Source organism: Ambystoma mexicanum, chromosome 9, assembly GCF_040938575.1.
Source record: "Ambystoma mexicanum isolate Mex_15411 chromosome 9, UKY_AmexF1_1, whole genome shotgun sequence".
Lineage (NCBI taxonomy): Eukaryota > Metazoa > Chordata > Amphibia > Caudata > Ambystomatidae > Ambystoma > Ambystoma mexicanum.
Window position 1 is genome coordinate 389,601,582 of NC_090931.1, and position 13,033 is coordinate 389,614,614.

General features: G+C 44.7%; 1 protein-coding gene and 1 non-coding gene across 3 annotated transcripts in view; both read left to right on the plus strand.

The window, feature by feature from the left end:
• PHKG1 (phosphorylase kinase catalytic subunit gamma 1) overlaps window positions 1-13,033 on the plus strand; it is a 417,011-nt gene that overhangs the window by 236,827 nt on the left and 167,151 nt on the right. The gene's annotated exons all lie outside the window — the stretch shown is intronic.
• LOC138490560 (U6 spliceosomal RNA) lies at window positions 5,703-5,809 on the plus strand. The gene has a single exon (XR_011275506.1). It is a non-coding gene; the product is annotated as a U6 spliceosomal RNA (small nuclear RNA).

Sequence of the window (13,033 nt, forward strand, 5' to 3'; positions counted from 1 at the left end):
TTTTGGAGAAAGGCCCAAGTGATGACAGAGTAGTGACATGTTTTTAGAGTAAAACTGGCCTTTGAGCCAGGATAAGCCATGAAGTACTTGTATTGTACTGTGTTCTTGTATTGATCCCTGCTGGTTTTATTTGCAATAAACCGCAGTTTGAACTTGCCTTTGACTGAGTCCTCCATGTATACTGGGGGAGGGAGTTGGGTTCTCCAAGTCTGCAGACTTCCATTATCGCTCTAGCATTCGTGGGAGTTCGTCCCAACAATTCCTTGCAATGCTTACATTCCGGTAACTCTGCATAAAGGTTTGTGCAACTCCTAATCTAAATCCTTCAATATCAATGTCCCTAATTCTAAGCCAGCCTTCAACTGACCCTGTGAGCAGAGACTTGCATGGTCTGTAGACATTCTTGCCCGGAGTGCTAGCAAACCTTGAACTTCCTTGTAACTACATTTAACGCACTTTCCTATTTGGTTTGTGGGCTCTAGCAAGAAGAGGCACATGGACGGTTGGATTTTCCTTGGCAATTTATAATCTTTTTTCAGTAGACCTATTTTTCCAAGGAAGTAAGGGAGACTGTGTTGGTATGAGTGATTTTACTCCCAAGGGTGGGGTGGAGTGGCGTGGCTGGGGATCCTCGGTATACTGCCTTTAGGGCCTACATCATGGTGTGGGTGACAGATCCTGGGCCCCCAACTGCACACCAATCCCATACTGTAGTCTACACACTGTGACTTCATCGCACCCTTACTGATTTCAAATCAAATAAGGAGATTGTCTGGAGTTAAGAGTATAGAAGGGCTAGTATTTTATTGTTTGCAGAGTCTGAGTGTGTTGTCTTAACAGCATGGAAGCCTGAAATTATTTGCTCAGGGTGTCTCCTGAAAATGGATAATCTGGAGTCTAGCTAACCATGACGTAGGGGGGACGTAGGGTAACCTGGCACCACACTCTAGATTGCTAAACTCCTTAAGGTGATGCATGAAAGTAGGGCAGACAGTTCACCAATGCTCCGAATTCCCAGCTCTTCTTGAAGCAACAATGAAGACTTGATGGCTTGGATATGGTGCAAGGTTTCAGGAAAAAATATTTGAGCTGCCCTAATGCCTTCTATTCCAACATTCCATCACAATTCACACCCATCCGATATTTTATTAAGGGGTCATTAACTGAGTGCCCTGAGCCTCCTGTTAAAATGCCTCACTCCACAATGAGGCCTGCCTTAGTTAATATACTTAAGTAGTTGCTGTTTCCATGCTCCAATAGTGGCAAATCAAATGCCTAGGTAACAAATACAATGGCACACACTAAAGGTCAAACCTGTGTTGAAACCCCCAGCTCATCACCAAATAATCCAAAAGGGAAACAGGCAGCAAAGGCAGAGGCATGTTTTTTTCAATACAGCTTGTACAGAAATGGGACAGGAAAACCATCATAGTATCCCCATCCCAGAATAATGGCCCCCAAACACAGAAACTGCTGGATGTTTATGCTGTTTTACACAATGAGATTCATACAGAAAACTCAGTATGATACATTTAGTCTGTTGCAATAACAGTGAAGTTGCTAATGGCACATCCTGGGGCCATTGCTTTGCAGGACCGTCCGAGTCTGGTGTAATTCTACTTGTCTTACCTACATGACATAAACCATCTCCTTTGGAAGAGCTTTCAATTACACCCATGGGTACTTAAATGCAGACTCAGCATTGATGTGACTGGCAGTCCGGTTCTCAGGTGGCCAAACCCGCCTTCACCATATTATGCAGGTTGTGCAATTGGGCTTCCCTGCTCCTTGGACGGTGACTTACATCATCCTCACACAACCTTATGGGCACTCGCCAACCCATCACTATTTGTTGCGCACCACCTAACCTAGCACAGATGCAGCTAATTTGTCATTGCCACAATGATGACTGCCGTTCAGCACCATCTGAAACTCATCTAAGTGCCTAGAGTAAAATTCCACAAGCTTCCACAGTTGCCCCCTCTGAGCTTTAAAGCACAGCCTACACACATTTTAATTTCTCTGATTCATTCCCACTTCACTCTTGATTTCATGATTCGTCGTTTTGCCGTCTCTTTGTGTCCCCCTTATTTAGGCCACCTGGATCTCTTTTGTACCCCTACTGCTATCTATTTAGCATTATTAGTGTGATATTAGCATGTTTAGGGAATTCACGGCTGGAAAAAACATGGACTATTAGAACACAAGTATATGATAACATTATGCTTATTCAATCTGCATCATTTGTAACATCTCGACTACAGCAGAAGATTCCTTTTTGATCTAACCAATGAACTGACATATTTCAATTGTATCCTACTGACTATATCAGGCATGACCCATTCATTTCAGCTATGCATTGCCCTTTCTCAGCAGTCCCTAAGGCAGCATCAAAAAGGAAATGAGAACCTACCAACTGCAATTACATTGGCAGCGGGCACCATGATCCAATATCGAGGGCGGATCACACTTAGCCTCCTCAGTGAAATGACAGATGTCACCCATAGAAGTGCATCGCATGAGTGTTCGCCGAGCCACTTCCAAAGCTTGATTTTCCTGGATATTTTTCACTTCCACAACATTTACTTGTTTCTTCACATTGACCAAAGTGTGGCTCTATGGCAACAGCGGTTTTAAATTCTAAAACTGTTATGGGATCATGCTGTCCAATCATCATTCATCTTATACTTTAATTTGATATTATATCTTGCTTCAGCAGGCCAATGTATTCGCTGATATTCTGTTAGTGTGCTGCGTATTACCCTTAACTCATATTCAAGATAATTTTTATTATGCATGCAGCTGTAATTCAGATAGAACACCAGGGTACCATTTGGCACCAAACCTCTGCTGTGCCCTTCCCAGCACACTCTTCTGGCAACAACCATTATTTGGCCAGTCTTTACTTTGTCCATACTTCGGACATGCAGAGGCTCTCTCCGCCATACAGTCCAGTTCACGGCCAAACAGATCCATAGGTCTGGCTTCAGTTCAGGCATACAAAGTACATAATGGTTTCCACCTTTTGGAACTTGTACTTCCCAGACATCGCGATGTACGACAATTCAATTCCAGACACACCGTGCCCAGAGTCCAGTAGTCATCTTGTATGTTGGGGCCCATATACCTTAGACAGGCTCATAAGCATTGACTAAACACACTCTTTCTTCAACATCGCATTGCCAACTGTACTTTCATGCATTCTCCTCTGCCACAGCTAGGTTGGAACTTCTGCATCCTCCCTCAGTGCTTCTGGCCATGACTGGTGGCTAACGTCATCTCAGATGGACCTCAAAGGATCGTTCGGGTAGTCTTGCAACTCTTCACAGGTGATGTCCCACTCCATCATCTGTTCATGTCCTTTTGCAGAAGACTGGGAATGGAAGGCTAGGGAGCTCTGAGGTCGAGCTCCGCCCCACGCCACACCCAAGCGTTTGCAGGGGCGACAGGCCCTACCTTGGAGCTCCCTGGGAGATGGAATATGCCAGCATGGAGAAGAAGGTAAGAGTGTGTGTGTGTGTGTGTGTGTGTGTGTGTGTGCCTGTGTGTGTGTCTTTGCGTGTATGCGTGTGTCTTAGTGTATATGTGTGTGTGATGTGAATGGTGGGCTGGTAAACATGGGGATTCAGGTGGTGAAACCCACGATTAAAAGTAAATCCCACAAATATGTCAGGGGATTGGCAGTGGGTGGTGTTGTGGGAGGTGGTTTATGGTGAGGGTACATCCCTCCAAAATGGCCACTTTTCCACCCATTGAAGGCCGCACCAAATCAGCCTAATGAATGCAGCCTTTTTGGTATGCAGCCTTCAACTGGCGGTATTTAGACACAGAACTGCGTCTTCTTGCATGCATCTGTGATGATGAAAACAAGATTTGTTAACACATTCTGCATGGTATTTTTCTGATCCTCTATTATCTTACATTCTTCTACATTCACACCTCTGTAAACCAAGAGCCGGTCACTAAAGCTACTATCTTTCCAAACTCATCTAGCTTTTCTCGGTTTTCTTTTCCCCAATATATAGACCATACATAATCCACTGAATTAAGGCCACCCCAAAATCAGTACTTCCTTCCACTTGACAACATGGTCTTCTGCTGGGGCAATCTAATAACTGCATCTGTTGAGCAATTGGGAAAGTGAGAAGTCACTTGGAAGTTGAAAATCAGCAAGACAAAATGCATTGTGCCAAATATTGCATCTAAAATTGGATTGGAAACACGAAACAACACTTTCTGTATAGCTTTGTAGATTGGGGTTTTTCTGAAGGGCATTCTATGCCGACAGTCTGTTTCTCTTTCTTGAACACAATGTTTTCTTGCTGCAACTGTGTATGCTCCTCTGCAATGGTTATATCATTGACTTCCTGATGCTTGATTTACTATAGTGGGTAAGCAAACACCAGGTGCAATCACTGTATCTACACTGTCTTGTAAAGTCCAATCACAATATAACTCAGCTCCTAAGCATCTGTTAAACAATACCTGCGCCTTACTGGCTGTTCTCATGCCATCCGCCATCCATTGAATGATCCTGTTGTACCTATATTTAGCACAATATTCGGTTAGATTTGTTTTGTGCATCTGTCTTGACATCTCTATTCCTTCTACGTTTGTCAGTGATTGAGTAGGTTCAGTCTCAGGCATTTGAACTATTTTGGGATGGGCTTACATTTAGCCCATTCTGAGTCTGGTGCTGTCTTAGCAAGCATTTCCCTCTGCCAATCTTTGGGCACTCACTCTGGCATTGCAGTGCCCGCAGAGGGAACTTGCCCAAATGGGCGCTCTCTTGCACTCTGTATAAAACCAAGATAGTAATCTATGCTATGCCACACTCCCATGAATTGGATCAACAGATTCTGGCTTGCAGCGTGTCTATATGTCTTCTTTTCCACAATGGCAAGTTTTTCATCTGGGCCATGGTTACCTGTTGCTGAGTAGTCCTATTTCCATCTTTATTGTCAGTTTTCTAAGTACTTCTCGTACCGGGTTAGCCTACTCAATAAAAGTATGTTGTTAATAAACAATAGACACAAGCGGATTAGTTTCACCATCTGTGCTATTGTCCGGTGGCAATGTGGGCCAGCAGTGTGCTGCATGCATCCTGGCTGGTACTTCTCTACAGTGGACAGCAGCAGCACTCCATGTTGACCAGCCCAACGCTCACCTAGACAGTCCTTCCTCTTATACTTCTGTGTAAATATCCAATCTCCTGGTTGAAAGGCGTAACAGGGAATGGTTTAACCTTTGGGCAAAGCCTCCTGGATCTGTTGGCAGATATAAGGCCCGTTTTCAGTAGGTGTTTACAATAGCCAAGTCACTGCATCATCCAGCAACTGCCCATGCCCCTATTCAAAGGCCCCTTTGGAATATCAGCAAGCACATTGATCTACCAGTGAGCATTTCATATGGGGTTTCCCCTGTTATTCTGTTAGAAGTACCCCTTATTCTAATTAGATCAAGCAGCAGTGCTTCTGGTCGCTTTAAACTAGTTTCCACAGAAATTGTGCTATTTATGGCACTTTGCAGGCCCCGCTGATTGTGGGTGATAGGGGCAGTGGAGCTTCTCATGTATATTAAATACTTTGCAAAGCTCCTGCATCAGCCTTTGCGTAAAATGGGACCCTCTATCATTGTTGATACTCACTGGTAAACCTAGGGATGAAAACATGTAGCAACGATTTCAAAATGACTTGTGTGTTGTGCTCGCTTCGGCAGCACATATACTAAAATTGGAACGATACAGAGAAGATTAGCATGGCCCCTGCGCAAGGATGACACGCAAATTCGTGAAGCGTTCCATAAAAAAAAAAGAAAAAAAGAAAAAAAAATGACTTGTGTGTCTGCCCTGAGGGTGGGGCATCCACCCATTTGGAAAAGATGCAAACTATAACAAACATATACTCCAGGTGTGCCACCTTCTGCATTTGTATACAATCACCCTGGAGTTGTGCAAATGGTGTCCAGGGGGCCAGATGCACCTCCTCCTACACATTGTCTTTTTTTCTTTTCTTTATTTTGCTACTGACATATAAAGTACCTATGGATTAGTAGTTCTGCAGTTTGCAAAAAACCTGGGGAATAACATGTTTTCTTCACTCTCGCTACCATTCCCCATTTCAACACGGTTGCTATGGCATGCTGCACTCTGCGTGTAATGTTTTTTGGACAGCCTAACACTGTGAGGAGAACATCCTCTCTTTTCCCATGTATTTTTTTTTCTATCTGCTTTCTGCTCGTGTGACTCTGACACTGGTTTGAGCGTTGAGTATTTCATATGGTGATTGTCTGACTCCGCTTGCCGCTGAGGTATTATTTCTCTGCCACGGTCTCAAGGAAAAGGGCATTCCTCCTCGCTGTATGATAAGTGAGTGCATTCCCTTTGCTGACATCATCTCATAGGGGTTGCTGTGCCGCACACTTCACGACTGCTATCCCTTTTGGGAGTCCTATTGATTCCAAAACCACATTAGTTAATACAGTCACTTCAGCTATTGAGCTAGTCTCACCATCTCATTTCTCACACAACTCTCATGCATGTGAAGTTCCCCATCTGTATTTTGCAATGTGGGGGACACGTGTTGTAAGAATGCAGTTGCATTCCTCTACATCTACTGGGCAGGGCAATAACGGCACAGGATTTAATGCTGAACAACATGCGAGGGTGACCTAAGCAGAATTTAGCAATGTTAGCTCATGCATAGTCAATCATGATGTGGACAAGTGTTGGGTTTTTCTTTTAGCAATAGGGCAGTCACAGTGTGTGGTCCTGCTGCTATAAGAGGCGTTCCCAGTATTATATTTACTGAACTTTGTACGGCCATCGCAGCAGCTGCAACTGACCTGAGGCAAGGTGGCAATCCTGCGGCTTCTGGGTCTGGCGCGGTATGCAGTTGGACTGTGCTTATCACCGTGTTTTTCTATTACATCTGCCTGTCCATTATCCCTTTTCTCATGGCAATATAGGATAAATGTCTTTTCATAGTCTGATAACCCAAGGACAGGGGAACATGTTAGGTCTTGCTTTATTTTGACAAATGTTTTTTCCACTTCCTCTCTCTACCTGAGGGGTATAAATGCATTTAAGCGAGTAATGTCTTGTACTAGCTAACTCTATCACAGAGCCCATTATCCAATGGCGGCCGTACCCAGTGGCCCCTAAAGAGGATCTAAATTGTTAACATGTCATTGGTTAGATATTTTCAGTTTGGCCTCTACTCTTGATTTATTTATACTTACACTGTCTGCCAAAATTTCATGACCCAAATAACTTTTTTCTTACATATCTGCAAATTCTCTTTGGATACCTTATTGCCCCTTCATTGCCAGGGCTGTTAACAATACCAATGTATCCTGCTTACTGGCTTCATATTTGGGAGATGCGACAGTAGAGAGTCAACATACACTAATGTAGACCCCCCCTTGAAATGTACTGTCATCCAAATCTTTCCTCATGGCCTGGCTAAAAAGTGTTGGACTTTTTGTGGTTAAGGAGTCCATGTTATTTAATGACCTAAGTATGAAAATGCAAAACAATGTTGGCTGTTGGGGAGCACAGAGACTGAGACGAAAGCTGAACATGAATGCACTCCCATGAAACATGTAGCAGTGGGATGTACACATAATAATATAGTTGCCAGGTCTGGAACAACAGGAAATGATAGTGGCACCACTATATTTACAGCACGTAAATCCTGAACACATCTATACACATGCTGACCATGTTTCTGCATGGTTAAAATGTGGGTATAACATGGGGTAGTTGTGGGCACTAATATTCCCTGATACAACAATGAGTTTATCACTACAGAATTTCCCTCTTTTGCTTCTGGTTACAGTGGATTTCTGGGTACGGGTTTACTAGGGTGTACTTGGATTCGTATTGGTTCACAATTGGGGATTAATCGCACATCATTTGCATGCTAAAACCACAGTTCGTACGGCATCGGAGCTAGCAGTTTGTCTAAACCTCTTTCTTCCCTGTCTTGATCATGACTCTCATTATTTTTCTGTTTGTCTCATAACATGGCCATTGCCTTACTTAGAACTCACCTGGGGTACAGTAGGTAGTACATCTCAATTTACACAGTCCATCTCTTCCTAATAGATTCACAGGTGGGATAACAGAAAGATGTGCTGCTCTGAAATTGGACCAATAGAAATAGGGGCTTGCTTACAGGGTAAGTCACTGGGCTTTCGGAAATATCAACCACCCGCACCATTTCGGACGATATGGCGATGCCCTTGAACTCTTTAGCTTAAGGACTCTACAGGAGTATAAAGAATTGGTAAAAGTTCTTCTACAGGATTAAAGCAGACAAATACATCAGGCAAAGCTGCGGTTATGGGGACATGTCGGGTAAGTCTCTGTTGTATCCCACATGTGTCGAAAAGGCAGCAACCAACTCCAGGGCACGCCAGAGAATACCCTCTCAAAGAGTTCCAGGTTTGAGACCCAGAAGCCTCAGGAACAAAGGAAGCAAAGCAGGATGTGGCACATGTAAGTCAAGGTCAAACCTCGGTAAAAGGGCACCTGCAGAAACACATGTTCATGTTCCCCGGGACCCCTAAGGATACGTGTGAAGAATAATCCCCCACTCCAGGACCCAGGGGTAAGTACTCACTGTGTCAGTTTCAGAGCATGTGGCTCAAGGATGTCAAAACAACCTGGTCAGTACACACGTCTCTTGCAGGGTGATTTATAGGATCTGATCTCCCAGTGATTTGAACAACATACAAACAATGACGCAGGTGACCTCCATCCCAGGAGGGTGACCCTGATCCCAGGAGCGAAAGCAGTGACAGAGATGACACCCAGAACATGCAGGACCCTGATTGATCAAGTAGAGCCGGGCAGCTCAGAGGACACACGGGGCAAGCAGCAGAACATTGTCCCAAGATAGGAACAACAGTGGAGAGAACTCAAGATGGTCCAAATCAAGAGCAGAGGTGGAGTAATGGGGTCCCATCACTTCTTTGGCTGCCAGATGTTCCGAGAAGACATGCAAATAGCTTTAAAATGACCCAGATACTTTGAGTATGGGCCATCCTGTCCACCCAGTGGGTAGGACCAGGGGTGGGTGAAGCACAGCTCAGGAAGGACCTGCAGCAGGCAAAAGAAGACCCTTTAGCTAAGAGACAGAACACAGCGCCCAGCCAGTTTGAGGAAGCCTGGTCCTAAACAGCAGCACAGCTTTGTGGCAAAATCGGGGGCAAAATCCTCCAGCACTACTGTTAAGTGCACCAGCAAAATCCCAGCAGACACTTAATGTCACACACGCTGGGCAGCATGAATCCAAACACTGGTGATGTGAAGCACGAGGCTTGTGAATTTTGTGTTACCAAACCAATGAATAGGTGTGTGGAAAAAGGGGTCCAGTGGCTGTGGTCTGTGGTCTCTGGCCCAACAAAGAGAGAGCATCATAATGCAGAGCTCCTATAGAGCATGACATATGGGCAATGTGTGATTGCAAAATAGGGTAGGAAATCACTCACGGGAATGATGAACTCATAAATCATTGAACAGCCCAACTGGAAATTAAAGGGCATGGCTCTCACCTGGGACAGCCCTTGGATATGGCTTAGAGATCATGTAGAGAGGCCTTTCTTGATCGAGGTTGCTTGACTGTCACTACATCTGAGGGGCCGGCCCACTTAAAGGCCTGGGCACATGCTCCAGACCCAAAGCGATGTGAAAAGGTGGCACAGTAAGGACCAGTAGCAATACTAACCAGGGTGCCACACAAAGCACAGAAGTTTAACTTTTTAAAATGCTTCTACGCAGGTGGAAGGGGGCCTGAAACAGGGCCGCAGCCACTTGTAGGCCTGGAGGGGCCAGGACAACACAAGTTTTCAGGGGTGGACTGGGAACCAAAAGAGGCCCTGGAAATAATGCTCAAAGTGGCACCATATTACACATTTTCACCAAGCCCAACCCTTTTCCTATGGGAAAATGTTGAAATACCACACAAAGGAGGCCCAGAGTCCTAAGGCCTACCCTGCATGTTTTGTTTGCCTCCCCAAAAGTTCCACAGACGAGAAGGTGCTTGTATCTTACATGTAAATGAATTGTACTTTGTACGGGTAATGTTTCTGGAGACCTAGAGACGCTAAAAACACATGCATCAAGCAAAGCATTCCCCCAGTCTGTCAAAAAGCAGTGATACTGGTATTTCCATGGAAACGAGTCTTTAAAGGGGTGCACAGGGGTTATCACTATGGTTACAGATGCCTGGTATTCGTGGATGCAGGTGATAGGCATCGCTAGCTGTTAGCGGTATTATATTTTTGGAAAGCAATAATACTGCACATTTAATCAACTTAAAGAAAACTGTATTTTTGCCATTCAAACAGAGCCACTGAGCTTCGAATGTCATAATTTGGAGCCATTCTTAAGCACAATGGGATACTTTTTCTTTAGATATTGTTTTCATATTTCCTTTGTGATCTTAAATAAAGACGAATAACGTTAGAGTCCAACGCTTCTCAAAACAGTTTCTGAAATCCTTAATTTTGGCGACATTGCATGGCTAGTATGCAAACATGTTCATGGTCTTTATACCTTAATACCAAGCAGATTATTATGATCTTTGTATGTATCGTGTCATGCCAGTTTTCTCCAACTTTAACGTGGTGTAAAGGTAGGTACAATTGCCCATTTAAACAGTGCTCCAAATCTCCGATTACAGGTGCCACACAGGTGCCACACAGATCTCTTGCTTATCTACCTTCTCAGCGTCACATGTTCAAAGCTTCATGAATGATTCTTACACATGGCTGTTATTATTTAGGGCATTCACTCCTTGATCGGCAGAGCCTCATTACTAGGAGTGCAGTAGGGGGTTAACGGCACCGGTAGAGCTGCCAGCCCCGTTACCCCCCTACCCCACCATTACGAGGTCCACTCACGGGACCCGCTAAGGACGCCTGGTTTTACCAGACGTCCTTAGTGGATCCCGCAAGGGGACCAGGATGCGAACAACGGGCCGGTCATTAATGGGCCCGTTGTTAGCATCATCCCCTTTCCCATTGAGCCCTATGGGGGCTCAAATGGGAATGGGGATGTACCGGGTCCGGGTTCCCTGAATGGGGAAATACCGGGCCCTGCACGGTCGGAATGGCCCGGTATTTCCCCATTCAGGGAACCCGGACCCGGTACCCGGAATGGGGGTAGCCATGCCGCAAAAAGCAGCATGGTTACCTCCAGGGTAGTAATGAGGAGAGCCTTAAAACATTGCAAAGCCTTCATGGAGTACACTAGCCTTGCTCTAATGTGTCCATATTTCATTTTTTAGGATGTTCTCGTAAAGCTCTCCTGCTGCTTTTCATCCCCTTCTCAGCTATCCAAAACCAGGGTCAATTTGCTGTGCCAGTGAAAGTGGTAAAGCCGCTGACAGCAATGGCAGCTGATCAGACATGTCCGACCACATGAGAGGACCATAGGCAGCAGTGGACACATGCATTGTCATGCTTCGCTGGGATGCAGGAAGGTTCCTTCAAGCCTGAAATGTAGGGGGATGCAGTTCCCGACGAATGAGCCTTCTTATTGGAGACCTTTAACTGGGGAAAGACTTGTATTCAGGTGGGATTATTAAACTGCTAGTTAAGCTGGCCAGCAATGCAGGCCATGGGTGTACAGAGGCATGCAATGGTGGGGAAACCTTGAAGAGAAACACAGGGGCCTTGCCTTCAAGTGTTTTAAGTACCAGCGACATGTGATTCCCTGTTGCGAAGGCAGTGTGGAGTATTTATGGCTGGAGTGTTGATATCAGGGGGGCAACATCCAGAACTGATAGTGGGCAGCAGAGTCTTCTATTGTTTAAGGTTTGCTGAGAGTCTTGGCTGCGAGGCCTGTGTGAAAGACGTTGCAATAGTTGGGGCAGTGTCTTGCAACAGCAAGGACCGGCATGATATTCTAAGGAGTAATCATAAGGCGAAGAGCCCCTCGCAGACAATGAAGGTGGCAGAAGATGCTTATGGAGACCAGGTATATTTAAGGAACAAAGGCTAGCTCACAGTCAGACCAGACTCCTCGGTTTCCGACTCTCAGCCAGTAGAGGAGTGCATTTGAAGATGAGGACATTTCGTTAGGTTAAGTCCAAACGTTATAGCTCTATTTCAGCTTTATGTATGAGCTTCCAAGTTTGTTGATCAGCCTTCACCATAATACTAGGCCAAGTGTGAGCAGTGGCGATCACAGTAATCGTGCTGAATATTTTAAGATGAACACTGGCGTGGGTCAGGTTTGTGCACTGGCCTCGCTGTTGTGCTCAGTTTATATAAATGGATTGCACGAAGTTTTACTAGAGACCGGTGCTTATTTGCCTAAAATATGTGCTGTAAAATTCCCCTATTGGCCTATGCCGACGATACAATGCTTAGTGCTCGCACTCCTCGCGCGCTACAATGTCTAATTACGACTTACACCGTGTTCATGAGCGATCTGGACCTGCAGGTCAAAGCAGTGAAATCACCAGTCATGGTCTGTCAACCTGGTAACAGAAGAATGAAGTTCCCCACTATGTATAGTAAGACTAAAGCAATCCCACAAGTTTATGAATTTGATTTCCTTTTGATTTTCAACTAACTTAACTGGGGTATGTTAGACTCACAAACAATTCGATTCAACCAAGCACTAGGTGGGGTAGATCAATTTGGGAGAATGTTTAAGTCCCAGCAGCTGAACCTTATTTTGCAAGTCTAAAAGTTAAGCAGCCTGAGTTTCCAATTTTTTTACCTAATTTTGGGGTTTTTCAAATATTTCAGATCTATAAATAGTAGAAAATGTGTTTATTAAAAAAAGTTCTTGGGTTGTCACGGTCGGCTTCAAATTACAGTACCCATCTAGAATTGGGTCTCGATTTTCTGACGGACGATTTCATTCTTCAACCAATTTTCCATTGTCTCTGCCTATGGTGTACCCCTAAAGCCGAGCTAACTCATTCAATTTTACATACAACATTGCCTAAAAAAGGGTTGGCTTAATTCTCGAGCAACAGCATGTCACATTTTATTTGGAAAAAATTAATGCACT